Source organism: Equus przewalskii, chromosome 15, assembly GCF_037783145.1.
Source record: "Equus przewalskii isolate Varuska chromosome 15, EquPr2, whole genome shotgun sequence".
NCBI classification, from domain to species: Eukaryota; Metazoa; Chordata; class Mammalia; order Perissodactyla; family Equidae; genus Equus; species Equus przewalskii.
In genome coordinates, this window is record NC_091845.1 from 4,641,872 (window position 1) to 4,660,329 (window position 18,458).

The 18,458-nt window shown below is 58.3% G+C and overlaps 1 long non-coding RNA gene across 2 annotated transcripts; it reads left to right on the forward strand.

The window, feature by feature from the left end:
- Positions 1-4,018: 4,018 nt before the first annotated feature.
- On the forward strand, positions 4,019-14,233 carry LOC103545440 (uncharacterized). 2 transcript variants are annotated; one of them, XR_011527337.1, is made up of 3 exons: positions 4,039-5,439; positions 11,453-12,899; positions 13,732-14,233. It is a non-coding gene; the product is annotated as an uncharacterized lncRNA (long non-coding RNA). The 2 variants fall into 2 exon arrangements; XR_011527336.1 differs by lacking the exon at positions 13,732-14,233 and having other exon boundaries at positions 4,019-5,439; positions 11,453-12,526.
- The last annotated feature ends 4,225 nt before the right edge of the window (positions 14,234-18,458 follow it).

The window sequence follows — 18,458 nt, forward strand, 5'->3', positions numbered from 1 at the left end:
CGTGCTCTCTCTCGGTGCTCTGTGAAGCTCTTGGTACCAGGCCAGCTCCTCCTCTTTCTCCTCCACTCAGGTCGGGCTCCACCTCCTCCAGGAAGCCTTCCTTGACCCAGGCTGAGTCAGCTGCCTTTCTGGGCCTCCTCAGGGTCCCCTCTGGGGAGACGGTCAGGTTTGGGGTCTGTCTCCCTACCAGAGAGCTCTCTTGGAGGGCAGGGGCCATGTCACCGTAGGGTGCCGGCCACAGTGGACATGGAGAGCCTTGAAGGATGAGTGGATACGCGGATGAAGGGATGAATGGAGGCCGCCTGAGGCTCCGGCCTTGGAAGGAAGGGTCTTCGACACTGATCGCCTGAAGGGAGCAGATGGTGCTGAGAACAGGCAGAGAGCGTGGGGCCACACAGATGAGGGTCTGAATCCTGGCCCTGCCTGTCCTGATGGTGCAGACCCTCCTGCTGGGAAAAGTGGCCAGTTCTCGCCGCTCTTAGGGACCCACATGGAAGATGGGTTCCCGAGGCACCAGAGATGGTGTGTCTGTGCTGCTCAAGGGTCCAGCTTGGCAGGCTTCTGTGGGTCCCTTCTCCTGGCCTGGGGCTCCCCCAGCACCCACCTACCTCACTGGCTGCCTGGCACCAGGCCGGCCGGGCCTCGCACACCCAGGGCAGGTGCCGGGCTGTGCTGGCTGCCCCCACACTGAGCGAGGGGTGGTCAGCCTGCAGATGCTGCGGAATGGCCGGTCCTGATGGAGCGCCCGCCTGCGGGAGTCGGAGCGCACACCTGGGCAGGCTGGGCGGCCCCTGCTCAGCCCCCTGGGCCAGGCAGCCTGCAGGCGACCAGCTCCTCTGAGCCTCCGTTGTGCCGTCTGCCGAGTGGGGACGCTCGGTGCCGTCTCAAAGATGTAAAGAGCTACGGACACACAGCCTGTCACGGCCCTGAAAACAGGAGACCCCCTGGGAGGGAGCCCGTCCCTTGCTAAGGTCTCCGGTCCTGCTGAGCCGAGAGGGCTCTGGGCCAGGCGAGGGGTCCTGGCGCCTCTCTGCCACTTGCTGTTCTGTCTGTTTGGCAAACTGAACTCTCCCAGGTCACAGCACCTAGAGAAAATCATAAAACCAGGTTCTGTCTTTATTATACTTGTTTTTCTGGTGCCCTCTGTTGAAGGCAGCCATTTTTCAGAAGTGATGTGGCTTTTCCTTTGAAACATGCTGACCTCAGCAACAGGGTCGGGCAGCAGAGGGGTTAAGCCCGGGGCCTCTGGCCAGGTGGTCCAGGTTCAGACCCCAGCTCCGTCTCTCCATTGCCATGTCTTCTCAGGCAGTGCTCCGTGCCTCAGTTTCTCCACCTGTGCCGTGTGAGGGTAGTGCTGGGTCCGTCTGGCCCAAGGGTGTTACAAGGGTTGATGCGTGCAACGTGCTTAGAGCTGGGGCCACAGCACACCTGGCTTGAGGTTTCCTTCTGCCCTGAAGACATCTGAAAAACAGTAGACGTGGAGATAGTGCATTCCATGAACCTGGGCCATGCAGACACCAGGCCCCGGCCTGCTGCTACTTGCCCGCCTCTGGGAAGCCCCGGGGCATCGCTGATCTCCAGGCTGGTAAACAGGTGATCAGGTTCCCAGTCTTCGTCTGTCACCTGGAGCGGCTCTTAGCACTCTCCTCCCACCAGCACCTCCCCACCCACCTGACTCCAAAAGCCCAGGTCCCCGCCCTGAGCCGCGCCTCAGTTTCCTCATCTGTGAAATGGGCAACGATCCCGCCCTCTCACCCATGAAACGGGCATGGCACCATCCTCACCTCCTGAGCTGTGAGGAGGAGCGGAGCTGCCGTCCTCACATGGGTTATGACTGTGCTGTTGTCGCGTGTGGCGCTGAGGGTCACTGGCCGGCTCATACACTTGACTGCAGGCCCGGAAGCTCCCCGTGCTGTCCACCCGCCTCTGCCCTCTCCCCCTCTCAGCCTTGGCCTCCCTGGAAGCCTCACCCAGAAGCCCTTCCCCCTCCTTGCTGCCCACCCATTTTCCCCAGCCCTCTGAACATCCCACAGTATGGGAACCGAGGGTATCACCCGCCGCCTGGAGGGGTGTCTGGGGAAGGAAGGAGCGCAGAGGCAGCCAGACCCGTGCGGGTACCGCCCGTGCGGCCTCGGAGGGTCGCTCCCCTCTCCGTGCCTCAGTTTCTGCGTCTGCAGCATGGGACCAGTAGCAGTGGCTTCCTCGTGAGGTCCTCAGAGTGACTTCACTGGCCCGTGGCTGTGTTCACTGACGCTGTCATCGGTAGGGGCCGAGTGGGGAGGAAGCCTGCCCTCTCTAGAGTGGTTTCTGGCCCGTCCTTGGTCTTAGCATGTATGGAAAAATTCACCTCACCCCGCATGGTCCACACACAGCTGCCTTGGCAGGGTGGCCCGGCCGCCCCCGTTCATTCCTCTCCCCTGAGGCCAGCGCCCGGCTTCCAGACCCCCTGTCTGGCGGCGCCTCCCTGCCCCGCCCCTCCCGGCTGCTCTCCCACGGCCCGCCGGTGCCCTGGCCGGCCCGAGATGTGCCATCCCCAGAGATGCCTCGTGCTTTCCCTGCTGGGCCTCCAGCCCAGAGGCCTCTGGGGCCGCCCGGCCGTCACCTGCTGAGATCATACTTGCACTCCCAGGCCGCAGGGGGCCTGCCTCCCTGGACAGAGCTGGGGCCCGGGTCAGCCAGGCCTGCGCTTGAATCACGGCCTCACCGCTTATTTGCTGCCTGATCGTGACTAAGTCTCCCTTCCTCTCGAAGCCTCAGTTTCCCTATCTGGAAACAGGAACCTGTTGGAGATGAAGGATGAAGGACGACACCACTTGCCAAGCGGTTCTGGTGCTCCAGGCCCCCACCACGCAGTTCACCAGCATGATCTCGTTTTCTCTTCCCAATTGCACTGCGACGTGGGCGACGACAAACATTTATGAGCAACGACTCTGTGCCAAGCACTTCATACACATTCTCATTTCCTCCTCTAAACAACGTCATAGGAGAGGGGCTGATATGATCCCCATTTTACATATGGGGACACTAAGGCAGGGACGGCGAAGTGAGCAGCCGGACGTCACACTCTAACGAATGACAGAACCGAGTGGTCTGGCTCCAGAACATGTGCACCCAGCTGCTTGGTCATGTGCCCTCTAAATACACCCATTTCAGACGAGGAAACTGAGACTCAGGGAGGAAAAGCGACTTGCCAAGTCCACACGGAGCTAAGACACAGCAGGACTGTGTCTAAGTTTGGATCGTTCCAAAACCCCTACTCACTGCCCCATCCTGTGCCCAGCACGAGGCCAGGTGCCCAGGAGAGCCTCTGCAGGAGAGACTGACTCAGGGGGCACCACTCGCCCTGGGAGTCTGCAGGATCCTCTTGGGGCCCCTGAGCCTTTCTGCCAGAGGTAGAGGTGAGCTGTGGAAAGGGTAACTCTCCCACCTGCCTGGGAGCTCCTTGATGATGGGGCCTTGGCCTCACCCATCCCTCCACACACCCGCCCACGGATCCATCCACACACCCCAACCTTCCGTCTACCACCCCTCCATCCACCTATCTATCCATCCATCTGTCCATCCACACATCCACCCATCCATGCGTCCATCCTTCTTCCCATCCTTCCACCATTCAGTCATTCATCCACCCATCCATCACTCTGCCTTCCAGCCGCCCGCCCACCTCTCCATCCCTCCAATCATCCGCTCTCCCTCCTTCCTTCCTTTCTTCCTTTGACCATGCATGTGTCTGTCCATCCATTCTTCACCCAGCCAGCCAGGACCTCTTCTGTGCTGGGCTGAGGACTTGGGTGAATTATCTCCGGTTCCTAATATCTAGGACTTACTCCCTAATAAGGGAGACTGACTTATAATTCAGCGGAATATGATGTGAAAAATGCTATTTCACTGAGGCAGCATGAAGGGCTGTGATAGACCAGAGAAAGGAGAGAACTCAGCCTATGCATCAAGGAAGACTTCCTGGAGGGTGTGCCCTTTGAAGGGCACCTGTGGGAATCGGGGCTCTCCAGAGAAACAGACCAATAGATACATAGAGAGAGAGAGAAAGAGATTTATTTTAAGGAACTGGCTCACGCAATTATGGAAACTGTCAAGTCCTAAGTCTACAGAGTGGGCCAGCGGGTGGAGACCCAGGAGAGCCGATGCCACAGTTCAAATCTGAAGACCGTCTTCTGCAGAATTCCCCCTTGCTCAGGGTAAGTCAGTCTTTTTGTTCTGTTCAGGCCTTCACCTGATTGGATGAGGCCCACCCACATCGTAGAAGACAACCTGTTTTACTCAAAGTCCACAGATTTATTCTTATTTATTTATTTTAAGATTGGCCCTGAGCTAACATCCGTTGCCAATCTTCTTTTTTCTTCTTCTTCTTCTCCCCAAAGCCCTCCAGTACATAGTTGTATATTCTAGGTATAGATCCTTCTGGTTCTGCTATGTGGGACGCCACCCCAGCGTGGCCTGATGAGTGGTGCCATGTCTGTGCCCAGGATCCGAACCAGCCAAACCCTGGGCCTCCGAAGCTGAGTGTGCAAACTCAACCACTCGGCCAGGGGGCGGCCCCTAAAGTTCACAGATTTAAATGTTAATCTCATCCAAAACACTCTTACAGAAATATCTAGAATGTGTGACCATATAGTTGGGCACTGTGGTACAGCCAAGTTGACACACAACATTAACCATCACAGCACCTGACATGGGGAGGAGGAACAGAGGCTCAGAGCTTTCTAGGCCGTGGAAACAATCCTTGCGTCGGTCCAGAGGTGGGACGAGCCTTCGGGACAGGGGGAAGTCCACTAAGGATAGAGAATGTGGGTGGGAAGTGGGGAAAGAGCAGGTGGCCCTGTCCACACACAGCAGGGAGCATTTGCTGAGTTCTAACTTCTCAGGCAGATTTGGGGAAAACGGGGTGGTTCATAGCTGACATTGCCCTTCCTTTCCCCTTCCCCCACCCGGGCCCGGGCCGGATGTGGTGGGCAGGAAAGAGGGCCTGGCAGGCCGTGGCTGCTTCAGCTGCTGCCTCCAGCCGCCCCTGGCTTAGGGGCCTGTGCCTGCTGTGGGGGAGGGGCGGGCCTGGCTGGGTTCCCTTGTGCTCCCCACCCCGACTCTGACTTATCTCCCCCCGCCCCGCCCAGCCCCGCGTCTCCACCTGTTTGCCTCCTCTGTTCTCTCCACTTTTGTCCCCGGCTGTCTGCCTCTCTCTCTCTCTTTTTTCTCTGCTTTGTTCTCTGTCTCTAACTACGTGGTGTCTGTTCTCCGTGTGGGTCTCTGTCGCTCCCTCTTCCATCTCTGAGATAACGAGGCACACGGCAATGGCGCTTTGTCAGCCAGACACTTGAGCATCCTAAACACAGAGAAAATCCAGCTGGAAGCACCTCAGAGACCATCTTGTCCAACAGCCGGGCTGATGGAGGCCTCCGAGTCTTGCCAGAGATCGCTCAGCAGGTGAGAGGGGGTCAGAAACGCCTCCCACGCGGGCCGGCTCAGCAGGGGCGGGCCCCCCACGGAGCTCCAGCCCCCCTCCCACAGCCGCTCAGCCCTCCAAACAGCAGCTGAACCTTGAAACAGCAGTTCAGCCCGAGGCCTGCAGGAGGCGCCACTGCCCGAGGGCCAAGGGCTCTCCTGGGAAGTCTCAGGGGCAGCCAGGAGGAGGTGGCCGGGGAGGCGGATGCTGTGTGTCTGCCTCAGTTTCTCTGCCTGTCTCTCTTCACCTCCATGATCCCTCCAGCCCTCGGAGGGCCGTGGCTGGGGCCTTAGTTTGGGATTTCCGCAGGCCCGGGCCCCCCAGCCCGCTCCCTTGGAGGCCCCTCACTTCCTACTCTTCGGCTGTCCTCCAACCCACTTGTGTGGGGCCTGGAGCACGGGGGTCCCCTGCCTTGTGGCCTTGGGCAAGTCAAGCTCCGCCTAAAAATGGAGCAGTCTCCCTCCTGGGCAGGGCTCTGGTGAAAACCAGGGGTCACATTCCTGGCATTAGTCTCCCCGGCCTCACTTTTCTCACCTGTGCACTGGGGATAACAGCACCTGCTTTGTGGAGCCGTCGTGAACTGGGACCCAGCTCGTGCTCACTGGAGCCTAGGACGGCGCCCGGCGCAGGGGCGGCACAGGCGCTCCTCACGCTGCCCGCGCTGTTACGATGGCTTTCCCTCCCGCCGGGCGGGGTGGCAGGCTCCCACCACGGGCCCCTGGCTGGGAAGATGGGCCTACGCGTGTCCACTCCAAGAACTTGAGGAGCTCCCGCCAGCCGAGGCTGGGATCTCGCTGACAATACCACTGGGGGCGGGAGGCCTGGGCCCTCGCGCCAGCTCTGATGGGTGATCGGGGAAAAGTCCCTGACTCTCTTTGTGCCTCAGTTTCCCCATCTGGAAAATGATTTCACCCCAAAGCTCCTTCCAACGACGTGATTCAAATCCGCGAAACTTTGACGAAAGCTCAGCCCACCTACGTAAGTGTGAGTCGTTGGATGGGCCACCACCCCGGCAGCTGAGCTCCTCATGGTGGGACAGTGGGCCCTGATGCCAGCACCCCCGCAAGGGGCCTTCCTGCTGGCCTTGAGGGGGAATCAGCTGGAGGGACTCATCACACTCCTGACCTTGGTGGGATCAAACTCTCCTTGGGCCCCCTCCTGGCCCCGAAATCGAACTCTCCCATGGGCGTCCTCCGGGCTCTGTGCCAACACCTCTCCTTAGAGGAGGTCGTCTGGGCTCCCCACCCCGAGGCTGCTGTGCCCTTGCCCTGCCCCTCCCTCCCTCCTCTCTCTGCTGCTCCTCCTGGTTGCCTCTTCCTCGGTTCCTCTGTCTCTCTCCTCTCTCTTTGTCCTGTCTGTCTCTGGCTCCCTCTCTTTGCCACCTCCCCAGCACTCACGAGCCGTCCACCGCTGAGCACACAACCCGCGGCCTGGCCTCTCTCCTCTGGCTGTCAGTGTCTACCCTGGAGTCATGGGTGTGAGTCCCTCCAGAAGAGGACCAGGACACCCTCGCCTGCTCCTCCTGAACCTTGGGGCCAGCTCCTCTGTGGAGCCCTGCCCCCTCCATTATCCCATCAAATCCCACAGCTGGGCTCAGACAGGGCAGGCAACATGCCCAGGGTCACACAGCCCAAGAGTGGCAGTGCCAAGATGGGACCCAGGCTGTCTGACCAGTTCCCAAGCTCTCGAATCGACCTGCCACATGTCCATCTGGGGTGGCGTTCTTGAATCCCGTCTCGAAGGGTCTTTCTGAAGGCTGAGGGGGACATGGGAGCAGGAAAAGATAGGCTGCAATAGATAAACCAATGGGGCAGCGGGGAAGGGACCAATAGGTTCCTTGGTACTTGGCAACACCCCAGATAAGATTTCCCACAGGGCCTGCATGGTCTGAGCCCGGAGCCGTCTCTGAGGGTGACCTGAATTGGCTCTTCCTGACCAGTTCATGTTTGTGTCAAGCTGGTGCCTCATGGCCGAGTGACGACGTGAGGGTGGGCAGGCTCCCCTGGCAGCGGCCGCCCCTGGCAGGATGGACAGCAGCCCGTGCCAGGCACCAAGGTTGACGGTCTGGTGGGTGGGCAGCCGGGGCCGCTGTGGAAACTCCCAGAGATGCAGCTGCCTCTCCCTGGAGTGGGAGGGAGGAGGAGACAGGAGGGGCGGGGTTTTCCTCCAGCCCCCGTCCTTGGGGTGACGTGCCATGCCTGTGTATCTGGGGCATGAGCTGACCACCTGATTGTGTCCGCGGCTGCATTCCAGGGCCCGCCCAGCATGGGACCATGCCAGCAGCCAGCAGCTCTGGGCTCCGGGACATTCACTGGTGGCCCTCGTAGACTGGCCTCTGCCTGGGGGGCTTGGGCTGTGCTCCGCCCACATCAGGAAGGGAGGCCACGACCACCTCCCTGTAGCCAGGTGAGGGTCTAGGCAGCTCACAAGGCCCATTCCCCAGGGGAGGAAACAGAGGTGCAGAGACAGCACGGCAGCCCAGGGCTGCACAGCCAGTCCCCATCTGTGATCAGAGTGCCATCTGTCACAGCCTGTGGCTGTGTCCTCTGCCCCAGCCTGACTCCTGATTCTTAGTCCCTGTTGGATCTTTGGTGCCCCATTTAGCACTTGGCCCATAGCAGATGTCTAGCATATGTTTGTTGAATGAATGAAAGAATGTATGAATGAATGAAAGAATGAATGAATCTGGACAAAACCGGAACTAGAAGCACCTTGGGATCATTAAGTCTCCAATGCTCCTAAACAACACTCCAGCCTTCCTCTGAGCAGGTACAGTGGTTGTCACCAAATGACAGATGAGGACATGGAGGTTTAGAGCTAAGACTGGCTCAGGCCTCTCTTATCTAGCGACCTGGGCAGGAGGCGTCTTATGGAGTCACACAGTCCACCCTGTGACTTGTGTGTTGCGTCCCCAAGCAACCCCTGGATGGAGAGAGGCCCACAGATGGATTTGGGGCTGGGTGATTTCTGACCCCTGGACTGCCTTGCCAGTCGATGCCATGTCCCACCTCCTGAGAGTGAAGATGGCTCCAGGGCCAGCCCGGCTGCATGGTCTCTCCCTCTTTGTGCTCACAGAACTTAACATAACGGAGCATATGAGCCACATCATTTGAGGCTCACTAGGGGTTTTTCTGCCACTTAGAAGCTGACTGATCCCAAACAAGCTCTCTGAGCCCATTTTCCCATCTGTAATATGGGAACCAAAACCATGCCCGCCTGAACAGTGGGAATAGAACCCAGGAACCCAGGAACGACAGATTGAGTTAGAGCCTTTCTGGGGAGTACTATACAGCAGTGAAAAAGGAATGCTCTGGAGCTATACAGGCTAACTCGATGAACCTCAGAAACACACCACAGAGGGAGAAGAGGCAAGTTCCAGAAGAAAGCACTAGTGTGGCCCTGTTTATGTAAAGATGAAAGACACAACATTTACTATATGTTACTTGTAGATACATACATAAGTATTAATAGTAAAAGAATAAAAATATACCTTGAACAAGAAATACCAAGTTCGAGACATGGCTTCCTTTGTGAAGACTGAGAGGTGCTAGGAGGTATGTGTTCAGCTTATCCAAGGTGCAGGTTTTGTTAAAATGTGACCTTTCTCAGTGTCAATTGTCCCATCTGTGCATCACCGAGGTGAGGGACAAAGGTGGACGGGACAAGCACGGTGGAAAGGAGAGGGAGAGCAGGGCGTTTTGAAGGTAGATTTTGACAGGACTTGCTTTGGGGTTGCATATGCCTGCAGCCGACTGGCCCGAGCTCGCTGAGCCTCGGTTTCCTCATCTGTGAAATGGGAGCCCTCCCGAGAGGAGTGCTGCAAGGACTCGGCGCAGTAAGGCCCAAGGAGCGCTTGGCGTGATGCCTGGCTCACAGAGGCGCTCAGCAACTGATGGACGGCCTTAGCCCCTGTGGGCTGGACAGGTGTGGGGGTCGAAGAAAGGAGAAGCTGCATGGGGCTCTGGGACTCAGGGCCCCAAATCCAGGGCTACCCCATCAGCCCATTCGTCGCCCAGGGCATCCCCAGCTCCCCTGGGGAGGGGGTCAGGCCCGGAGACACTCTACTCCACAGCAATCCCTGAAAATCCCTCCCCGTGTGGCTCACGGGCCCCACTAATCGGTCATATGGCTGACCTTGAGCACAGAGGCTGAGCCGCAAAGCCCCGCCGCCCTCTTCCCATGGTTGTGAAGCCTGGGGCCTGGGGGTCCTTTCTCCACTGGCCCAGCCGGCACCTGCAGCTCGGCACATCCAGAGAGCCAGGCCTGAGCTCCGGGCGCCCACTCACAAGGCCTGGGAATAGGCCTGGCTCTGTGACCTTGGCCCCTTCTTCCAAATCTAAGCCTGCGTTTCCTCATCTGTCAAATGGGGACATGACCATGCCCATGGCAACAATGCGATGCGTGTACATTGCTTGGCCGCAATGGAGCGATTTTTACTGTTTGTCTCAATCTCAAGGTTGTCTCCTGGCCCTGGCCCTGGCCCAGTACCATAGTTTTAAGCAGCATGAGGTCTGTTTCATCCACTGATGGCTGAAACAGTGGCCAGTAGGGCCCAGGCACATGGCACAGTGTGTGATCAATTGTTTTGTGTCAAGTAGGAGTTGGGGGGAGGGGCTGTCTCAGGAGGTCCCTGGCATGGACCTGAGCTCCATGTCTGCGATGACCCCTTGTGACACTGTCCCCCACCTGCCTAGTTCCCCTGGATAACAAAACAGATTCAAATGCCACCTCCTCCTGGGGCCTTCCCTGACTGCGTCCAGGCCAGGAAGCTTTCTCCCCCTCCTGGGTCCTGTTGCCCTTCATCCCAGTGTTCCAGCACATCAGCCATGTATTTGAGGCTCTGGGTGGAGTGTGACGTCCTTGCTAAGGAGGCTCTGTCGGGGTTCCGTGGCTTTCTTCATCCATGGGTGGCCCACAGGGCCTTGCTCACCTGATGAGCCCTCTGACTGGATCGAGTCCTTTCTCTGCTTGACCGAGGCTGGGTCTGCTTCCTTCCCCCCACACACCCAAAGCCGGCACAGTGCTGGCACACAGGAGGCTGCAGCGGGGCATGTGGAGCCCACGTAGAGGGCTGGTTCACCGCCATCTGACCACCTGCCTCCTCCTGCGTGGGTCCCAGTGATTCTCTCCTCCCGATGGTCACACCCTCATGCAGTGCCACCCTCCCCCAACAGAGCCAAACTGCGTAACGGATAGGATATTGCAGAAGTGACAGCGTGACTTCCGAGGTTAAGTCATATGGCGTTGCAGCTTCCGCCCTGCTCTGGGACTGCTTCCTCTGGGGGAAGCCAGTGCCACGGGGCGGCAGCCCACGCAAGGGAGCCGAGGCCTCTCGCCAACAGCCAGCCCCAGTTGCCAGCCCTGGGAGTGTGCCTCCTTGAAAGCTGAGTCCCCAGCCCCAGTCCAGCCTCCTGATGACGGCAGTCCCAGCCAACACCTGACAGTGACCTCACAAGAGACCACACTGCCCCCCCAAGCCAGAGGCATCCAGCCCAGCCACTCCCGAGTTCCTGCCCACAGAAAACAGGGGGTGTACCCAATGTTTACTGTCATTTGGGGTAATCCATTACACAGTGGTGGATAAGTGACACAGTCAACCTGGGCTCCCACCACATTCCTCGGGCCTGCGGGATGTCAGGCAGGAGCTGCCCCCAGGTTGCCCAGGATGCCTTGCCAGGTGCAGACGACTCGCAGGGGCCTGACCCCCACCCCGGGACCGAGGTGGGGAGGCGTGAGTCCGAGCCTTGGGGACAGGGAGAGAGTTCTCTGCCCCAGACCCCACTCTGGGAACCTTCTGTTCCCACAAGGCAGACCTGACTGTTCTCGACGTTGTTTGTCACTCAGGATGATGCGAATGGTGCTATCCGAAAGCAGAGGGGCCTCCTGGTGATTCGTGGTGTGAAGGGAAGGGGGTCGAGCGTGTCAGTAACCAGAAACTGCTGCAAGGCCTGCTGGGTAACCAGGTTAGACTCTTGTTCTGTTTTTTTATTGCAGAATCAAACCCCAAAAGTCACAGTTTCCCTGAATTCAGGCACACCCAGGTATGATGGGGACGTCTCTCTGCCCGGCCCCAGGCTGGGCACGGGGTGCTGGGCCCACGGAAGTGAACCAGCCCTCATCTCTGCCCTCTGGAAGCTCAGCTCAGGCCAACCAATACCGACTGAGCACCTACGACGTGTGGGTGCCAGGGCCAGCACGGCTCTACTCAGCATCCGCCTGCTTCTCCCACCTCCTCTGCTGCCACCCACTGCACTTGCCTAGATGTGGCAGTAGCCTCCTCATGGGCTCCCAGCTGCTGTCCTTGCCCCCGGCATCTCTGCTCCGAATGGAACTCAAAGCGGTCTGTACAGGAGGTGGATCAGATCACGTCGCTCCCCTGCTCAAAACCCTCCACTGGCCCTGACATAGAGAGAAAATTTAACAGTGGAAAGATCCGGGGTCACCACCAGACCAGCCTGAGACCAGTAACGGTGGGGCCGCCTGACATTCGGGGCCCTCGGTGGGATGTGGTGTGAGAAGCACGGCCCCACCTCTGAAGTCTTGACTCATTATCTGTGGCATTTCCACGCATATGAAATCAGAGAACGTGCTAAGCTGGTTTCCACGAGGAAACCGGCAGACACCATGACTGTCCTGAACTTGTCATGAGAGTCAATGTCTTATTCACGATCGGCAGCACACGCCAAGCGTCCTTCAACAAAACAACGAGGCAGCGTGGTATCCAGAGCAGGTCCCCACAGCAACACGGTGCCTCTCTCGGACGCCGTGCTGAGTAAAAGAGGGCTTACACGAGAGAGCACGCAGTGTGGCTTCATCTGGGGACGTTCTAAGACGGCCTAAAGTGGTCTGTAGTGAGAGACATCAGAACTGTGGTTGCGGGGGGTGCAGGGGGCCTAGAAAGAGGTCGAGGGGAGCTTCTGGGAGGATGGGAATTTCTGTATCTTGATCTGAGTGGTGATCACATGCGTACAAATTCACCAAGCGGCCTACTTAAGACTTGTTCACTGTATGGGTGACATACTTCAATTTAATAAAGCAATCAAATGAATAAACTTTTTAAAAAGTCAATGTCAGGGGAAATTGATGAGAGACTGTTCTAGGTGGAAAGAATTGGACATATCAAATGCAGCCCGGAAACCCTCAGTAGGTCCCGGTTCCAGGGAAGGGAAGGGCAGAAGGAAGGAAGGGAGACACAGCTCTGAGAACCGCTGGGGCAATGTGACCATGGGGAGAGTATTCGGGAATTACTTTCGCTGCCTCTGGCGATCGATGGATGGACCGCAGGACCGTGCTGACGCCGGAGCAGCCTTGCTGTTAGGAGGCCCCGGGCCAGGCACTCCACAGCCGGGAGTCAGGACATCTTCAGTTACCTTCAAACGGATCCAAGGAGAAGGCAAACGCGCCAAAATAGCAAGAGTGGTTGAACCTAAGAGGAACATACGTGAGTGTTTATTCTAAATTCTTTCCATTTTTGTAGATTTTAGGACACTTTTAGAACAAAAAGTTGGAGGTACGATGAATAAAATCTAAAGGCCTGTGAGATCCCACGTCATCCCCTGTCCCTCTCAGCCCCTCGCTCTCCCGACTCTAGCACCACCCCCCCACACACACACGTCAGCGCACACACAGCTCGCTCACTGGTCCCAGAATATGACAAGCTCCTTGCTGCCTGGAGCCGTTGCACTAGCTGCTCCCTCCACCTGGAACGCTCTTCCCCCAGTTTGCCACACGGCTGGCCCTTGTCACTCAGGTCTCAGCTCTGACCCCAGGAGGGCTCAGTAGTTTGGTGCTATCCCAGGGGACCCCAGCACTTTCTGACCTTCTGCCACACCATCCTCAGCATGTCGGTGACCTTCCCTTGTGGACGCTGATGGTGGCTGCGACTCTGGGTATCAACGCCCCGAGCCGGGAGAAATGGGGCACTGGCTGCCTCCCGTGAGCAGTGAGGGGTCTCTCTCTTTTTTCCAGGAGGAAAACTCTTCCCAAAATCCCCCCAGCAGACTTTCTGTTATGTGTCATCAGCCAGAACACAGTCACGTGGTCACCCCAGACCTGTCACTGGCCTTGGGGAAGGGGACGGCTGCAACTGCCTAGACCAAACAAGATTGTCCCCTGGGGTGACGGTGCTCCCTTGCCCTAACCAGACTTCTCTCGGCCGGGAGAAAGGAGAGGGGCTCCTGGGCAGACAAGGCCAGGGGCGGTCCTCACATGTTTCTGGAACTTGGAGATGATAAAGCTTGTCGTGCATCTGTGCCTTCTTTCAACCCTTCCAGCAGGCCTGGGGAGCAGCTAGTGGTCTCAAATCCCATTTTACGGATGGACACATGGAGGATCAGAGAGGCAGAATGACTCCCCTGGTCCCGCTGGTGCATCCCCATGTTCTCTGTAAGTGAAGAGCTGCAAGGGCAGGATGGGCAAAGTGTCAAGGCAGCCGGGGAGGGGAGCGGTTCCATCCACCCGGGGAACGCAGCAAGGTTTCACGGAGGGAGTGGCGCTCGACGGTGCCCGGAGAGCAGAGGGAATTTCAGTGGAGGCCGGACCAAGTGTCAGGCGGGGAACAGAGTGAGTGAGGGCGACGAGGCACAGAGACGGGCACGTTGAGCAATGAGCGTGGAGGAGGAGAGCTGGAAAGGGGGCTACGGCCAGATTCAAGGCCACCAGCAATACCAAAGGAGGGCCCGTTCTTTGTTCTGCAGGCCACTGAAGGTTCTGGGGGGCAGGAGCACTGCAGAGAGAGCTGAGAGAGGACTGGAGCGGTGCGATGGAGGCCAGGAGATGGGGGAGGAGGCTGGGGCAGAGCTGCGGACACGGAGAGGGGGCTGCTCAGGGGGCCGAGGGCTCCTGGGGCTGTTTCTATGGAGAGAAAGTCTACTTCCCGGGCAATTGGGCGTCACCCGTGAGACGACATCACGGCGGCGACACCACCTTTCAGGGCTCTTGGGAGGGCTGAAGTTCTTAGCATAGTGCCCGTTCCTAAGGGGCCCCCCCACCACGCCTTTCTAGGTGCCGTGGTTTCCTGCCACGTCCGAACATTCCCACCGAGGGGCCTCGTGCCCATAATGGCCCACGCCTTCCGCCGCGCTGCACCCCTCGGCCCCTGTGCCAGCTGCGCTGCGGAAGGCCTCGTCCAAAGCACGCAGCAAGGGAAGGGGCCTGGCTGCGCTGTCCTGGAAATCTGGGGCCTTGGCACCAGCTGCTGTGTGACCTTCTGGCCCGAAGCCCCACTGAGTCAGGCCAGCCCAGCCCAAGGGCTCCCAGGACCTGCGACGGCCTGCCAGCTCTCCTCCAGCCCACTCCCAGGCCACCCTTCAGGTCCCCATCCCTGCCTCTGCCCCGTCCCTGTCTCTGCCCCATCCCTGCCTCCCCTCCCAGACCCTGCCTCCCTCCCGACAGTGCCTCCCCTTCGGGCCCAGCAGGGGGATCTGAGCCTGATGGAGGCCAAGAAGACAGGTCCGACGCCAGGCGCCCCCTGCAAACCCCGGGCACAGCTGGGATGTGGGTGCAGTCGTGGTCTCCAGGGAACCTCACACCTGGAAGGAGCCCTGGGGTCCTCCTGCCAGGCCAGGGAGGTCCCTGGGGAGCTGAGGCTTCCCTCTAACTGCTGACTAACGTGACTGTGAGTCACTGAAGGGGGCACGGGGCGGTGGCTTCTTAGAGCAGAGCAAAGAGTCAGCGACAACCTCAGGTGTGCCAGCTTTCAAAAGCCTCCCGGCAGACAGCTTCTGGGATGCTCCGGGGGTGAGAGAGGGAGGACTCGCTGGGTTCTCAAGTTTGTTCAGACTTGGAGGCCCCTTGGGCCTGGATCCTCAGTCCCTGACATTGCCCTGGTAGGACACTGGCCTTCATCGAGTTTTATCTCCTGTCCTTCTTGGACTGAGAGCTCCCATCACCATGTGACTCTAGGATACCAGGAGGTGGTGTAGATGCAAGGGGTACAGGTTGGGAGGTGGTACGGGCAGGGGATACAGGCTGGGGGCTGTGAGTAGAGGAGGTACAGGCTGGGGAGGTGGTGCGGGTACAGAAGGTATAGGCTGGGGAGGTGGTGTGGGTATAGGGGTACATGCTGGGGGTGGTAGTTAGGTGCAGTGGGTATGGGTTGGGAGGGTAGAGTGGTGCAGTGGGTACAGAAAGGGCTAGACCCTGCCCCAGCCTCAAGGAGCCAGGAGTAATTGCACAAACTGCACTATGGTAAGACAGGTTGACAAGCTCTGTTACCTAATTCAGGAGGAGCCCTTCACCTGAACTGGGGAACAGGAGGGCAGAGCTACAGAGGGACTGCTCAGGCAGAGAGCCACCAGTAGGAAGATCCAAAGGAAAGAGAATCCTTCTGCGTGGCTGGTGGAAAGAATTTAGGGGGGATGGCCGCAGTCCAGCTGGAGAGGAAGGATTGGGAGACCTTGAGGGCTGGGCTGAAGGATTTGATCATTTGGAGGGCAATAGGGAGCCACAGAAGATTCTTTAGCAAGAGAACGACATGGTGAGCTGGCTTTTTCCCCCGGGAGCTCGGGTGGAGTTGAAGCCAGTGGGGAGGGTTCCCACGGGGACCGGGCAGAAGGGCAGTTCCTAAGTCAGGGACGGGGTGAGGGTCTCCTGGGGTGCCGTGGGCCTGGAGGCAGGGCCTAACTTGGGGCTGACCAGGCGGGGCATTTGAGCCCCAGGGAGCAGCAGGAAGAGACCCAGAGAGGGAGCCTCTGGATAACTCAGACAGCAAGGCTCAGCTCTTTACTGCACAGAGGGGGGACCGAGGCCTGAGGAAGTCCCACACAAGTCTGTGGCGTTCCCGGCCCACCCCAAGGGATGAGCTCCGCTTCTGGGCTCTGTCTGCTCAGACGGCACCCTGTCTGCTCTGGAATCGGGCCGCCAGGACTCCGAGCCTGCTTCTGCCCCCAGGTTCTCTCCCGTGGGAGTAGATGGCTTCATCTTCCTGTTGGTAAAGTGGGAATGACAATAGCACCTGCCTCAGGGGGCTACTGTGAGGACAAGATGCCTTCCCGGGCACAGGAGCTAGGAACAGCACACAGCGAGTGCTCGGGAGTGTTCCTGCCACCATACCCCGCTCCTGTGTCCTCCTCTCCCCCTGCCTTTCTGCCTCCACCCCACATACAACCTTCCCCCACTTCCTTTTTCCCTTCCATAAAAAGCAGGCATCCACCTGGTCAGGTGTGTTTTATGAAAACAAACAAGATCGGGCGCACAGCTCCCTGGGGATTTGTGAGGCCAGGCGAGCCTCTGACCCCCACCCCTCTGTCCAGTGAGCTCTCCAGCCAGGGGGTCTCACTGCTCCTTCTCACCACAGAGCTTGAGGTGTTGGTGGCTATCACAGCTCCGTAGTACAGGGGAAGATGCCAAAGCCCAGAGTGGCAAGGTTGCTTGCCCAAGGCCACACAGCTTGAGATCTGAGAACTGGAGCTGTCCTAGCGCAGAGCCTGTGTGCTGGGCCCCAGGGCTGTGCTGTGGGGAAGTGCTAGACCTTGGGGACATTCTACCCAAGAAGATTTTACACATTCATTTGTTCATCTATTCGTTCATCCATCATCTCTGTGTCTCCTTGTGGCTCTCACACGTCTTAACGATGTAGACTGTCCTGTTTTCTTCTGTACCCCACAGTCCCTAGGAGGACAAGGGGTGCTCCTAGAGGGAAGCTGAAGAAGTACATACATAGCAGAATGCTTGGGAATGTCACACAGCCACACTGCATGCCTGCACACGCTCATCCAGCTCACTCCCTGAGCGATTGTGTTCAGCTTCCACCCCTTGTGCTCCGTGGAACCCTGTCTGGCAGCACCATTGACAGCTGATCTCAAGATGGACACGTCGGTTGTCGCTCATCAATCCTCCTGCACAGAGCTTGCCTTTGACCCCATTAACCACCCCTCCCCCATGATTCCCATGCTCTTCCCTGGGTTCACATGACACCGCTTCTTCTGGTTGCCTTCAAGCTCCTGCTGTTCCTCTTCAGGCCCCTTTGTGAGCTCCTCTTCAGAGCTGGGTTTTCTTCTCTCTCAGCTTGCTCTCTCTGTCTGGATGTGCTCACGAATTCCCTGGATCTAGAACACAGTCAAGGACTTTCACGAAGGGCAGCTAACCCCAAACCAGCAACAGGAGCCCCTATCTGACCAAGACATGGAGAAGGGAAGCAATCTTGGGTGAGATGAAGTTAGTGGTAAAAATCACCAAACCCATGAGAGACCTCACCTTCTTTCTTTTACCTTTGATCACAAAAAAAGTGTTTGGCCCCAGGAGCAGGAGAACCCCAGCAAGAGAGGACACAGCACATGTGTGCCTGGCACTGTCTGAAGCCTCATCAACCCCTCACCAGCCCAGAGAGGGTTGGAGTGGAAGGCATTAGTTAGCTTCAGCTGTGTAACAAACATCTCAAAACCAAGTAGCTTAGAACAATAATGATTTACCTGGCTCACAATTCTGTGGGTTGGTGATTTGGGCTTGGCTCAGCTGGGTGGTTCACTTGCAGGCCTGAGTCTGTGGTCAGCGGGCGGGCCTCTCTCCACGTGATCTCTCATCTGCCAGCAGGCTAGCCTGGGCTTTTTCATGCGGAGGGGAAAGGTTCCCAGACAGCGAGAACAGAAGCTGCAAGGCCTCTTGCACCCGAACTGGAGACTGGCACTATGTCATTCACACTGCATGCTATTAGTACAGGCAGACCGCAGGCCAGCCCCAATTCGGGGGCAGCAGGAAGAGATCCCACCTCTCGATGGGGAGGGCTATACACGATCATGGCCACTTCCCAATCTGCTGCATGGACAATCCTCATTTCACAAAGGAGACTGGTAGGGACGAAGAAGCCAGGGTAGTCCAGGGACCCTCCCACAGATCCATACCTGCAGGGCACTGAGCTCGGAGAGGCAGGCCTGATTGAAGAGGGGTCCCAGGCAGGCCGGTGACAAGCAGGGGCTTGACTCAAGAGGAGGATTAAGGACACTAAATCTGTCCCTCGGGTTTGAAGGATGGCCAAAGCAGCAGGGCTCCAAGGGCAGGCCTC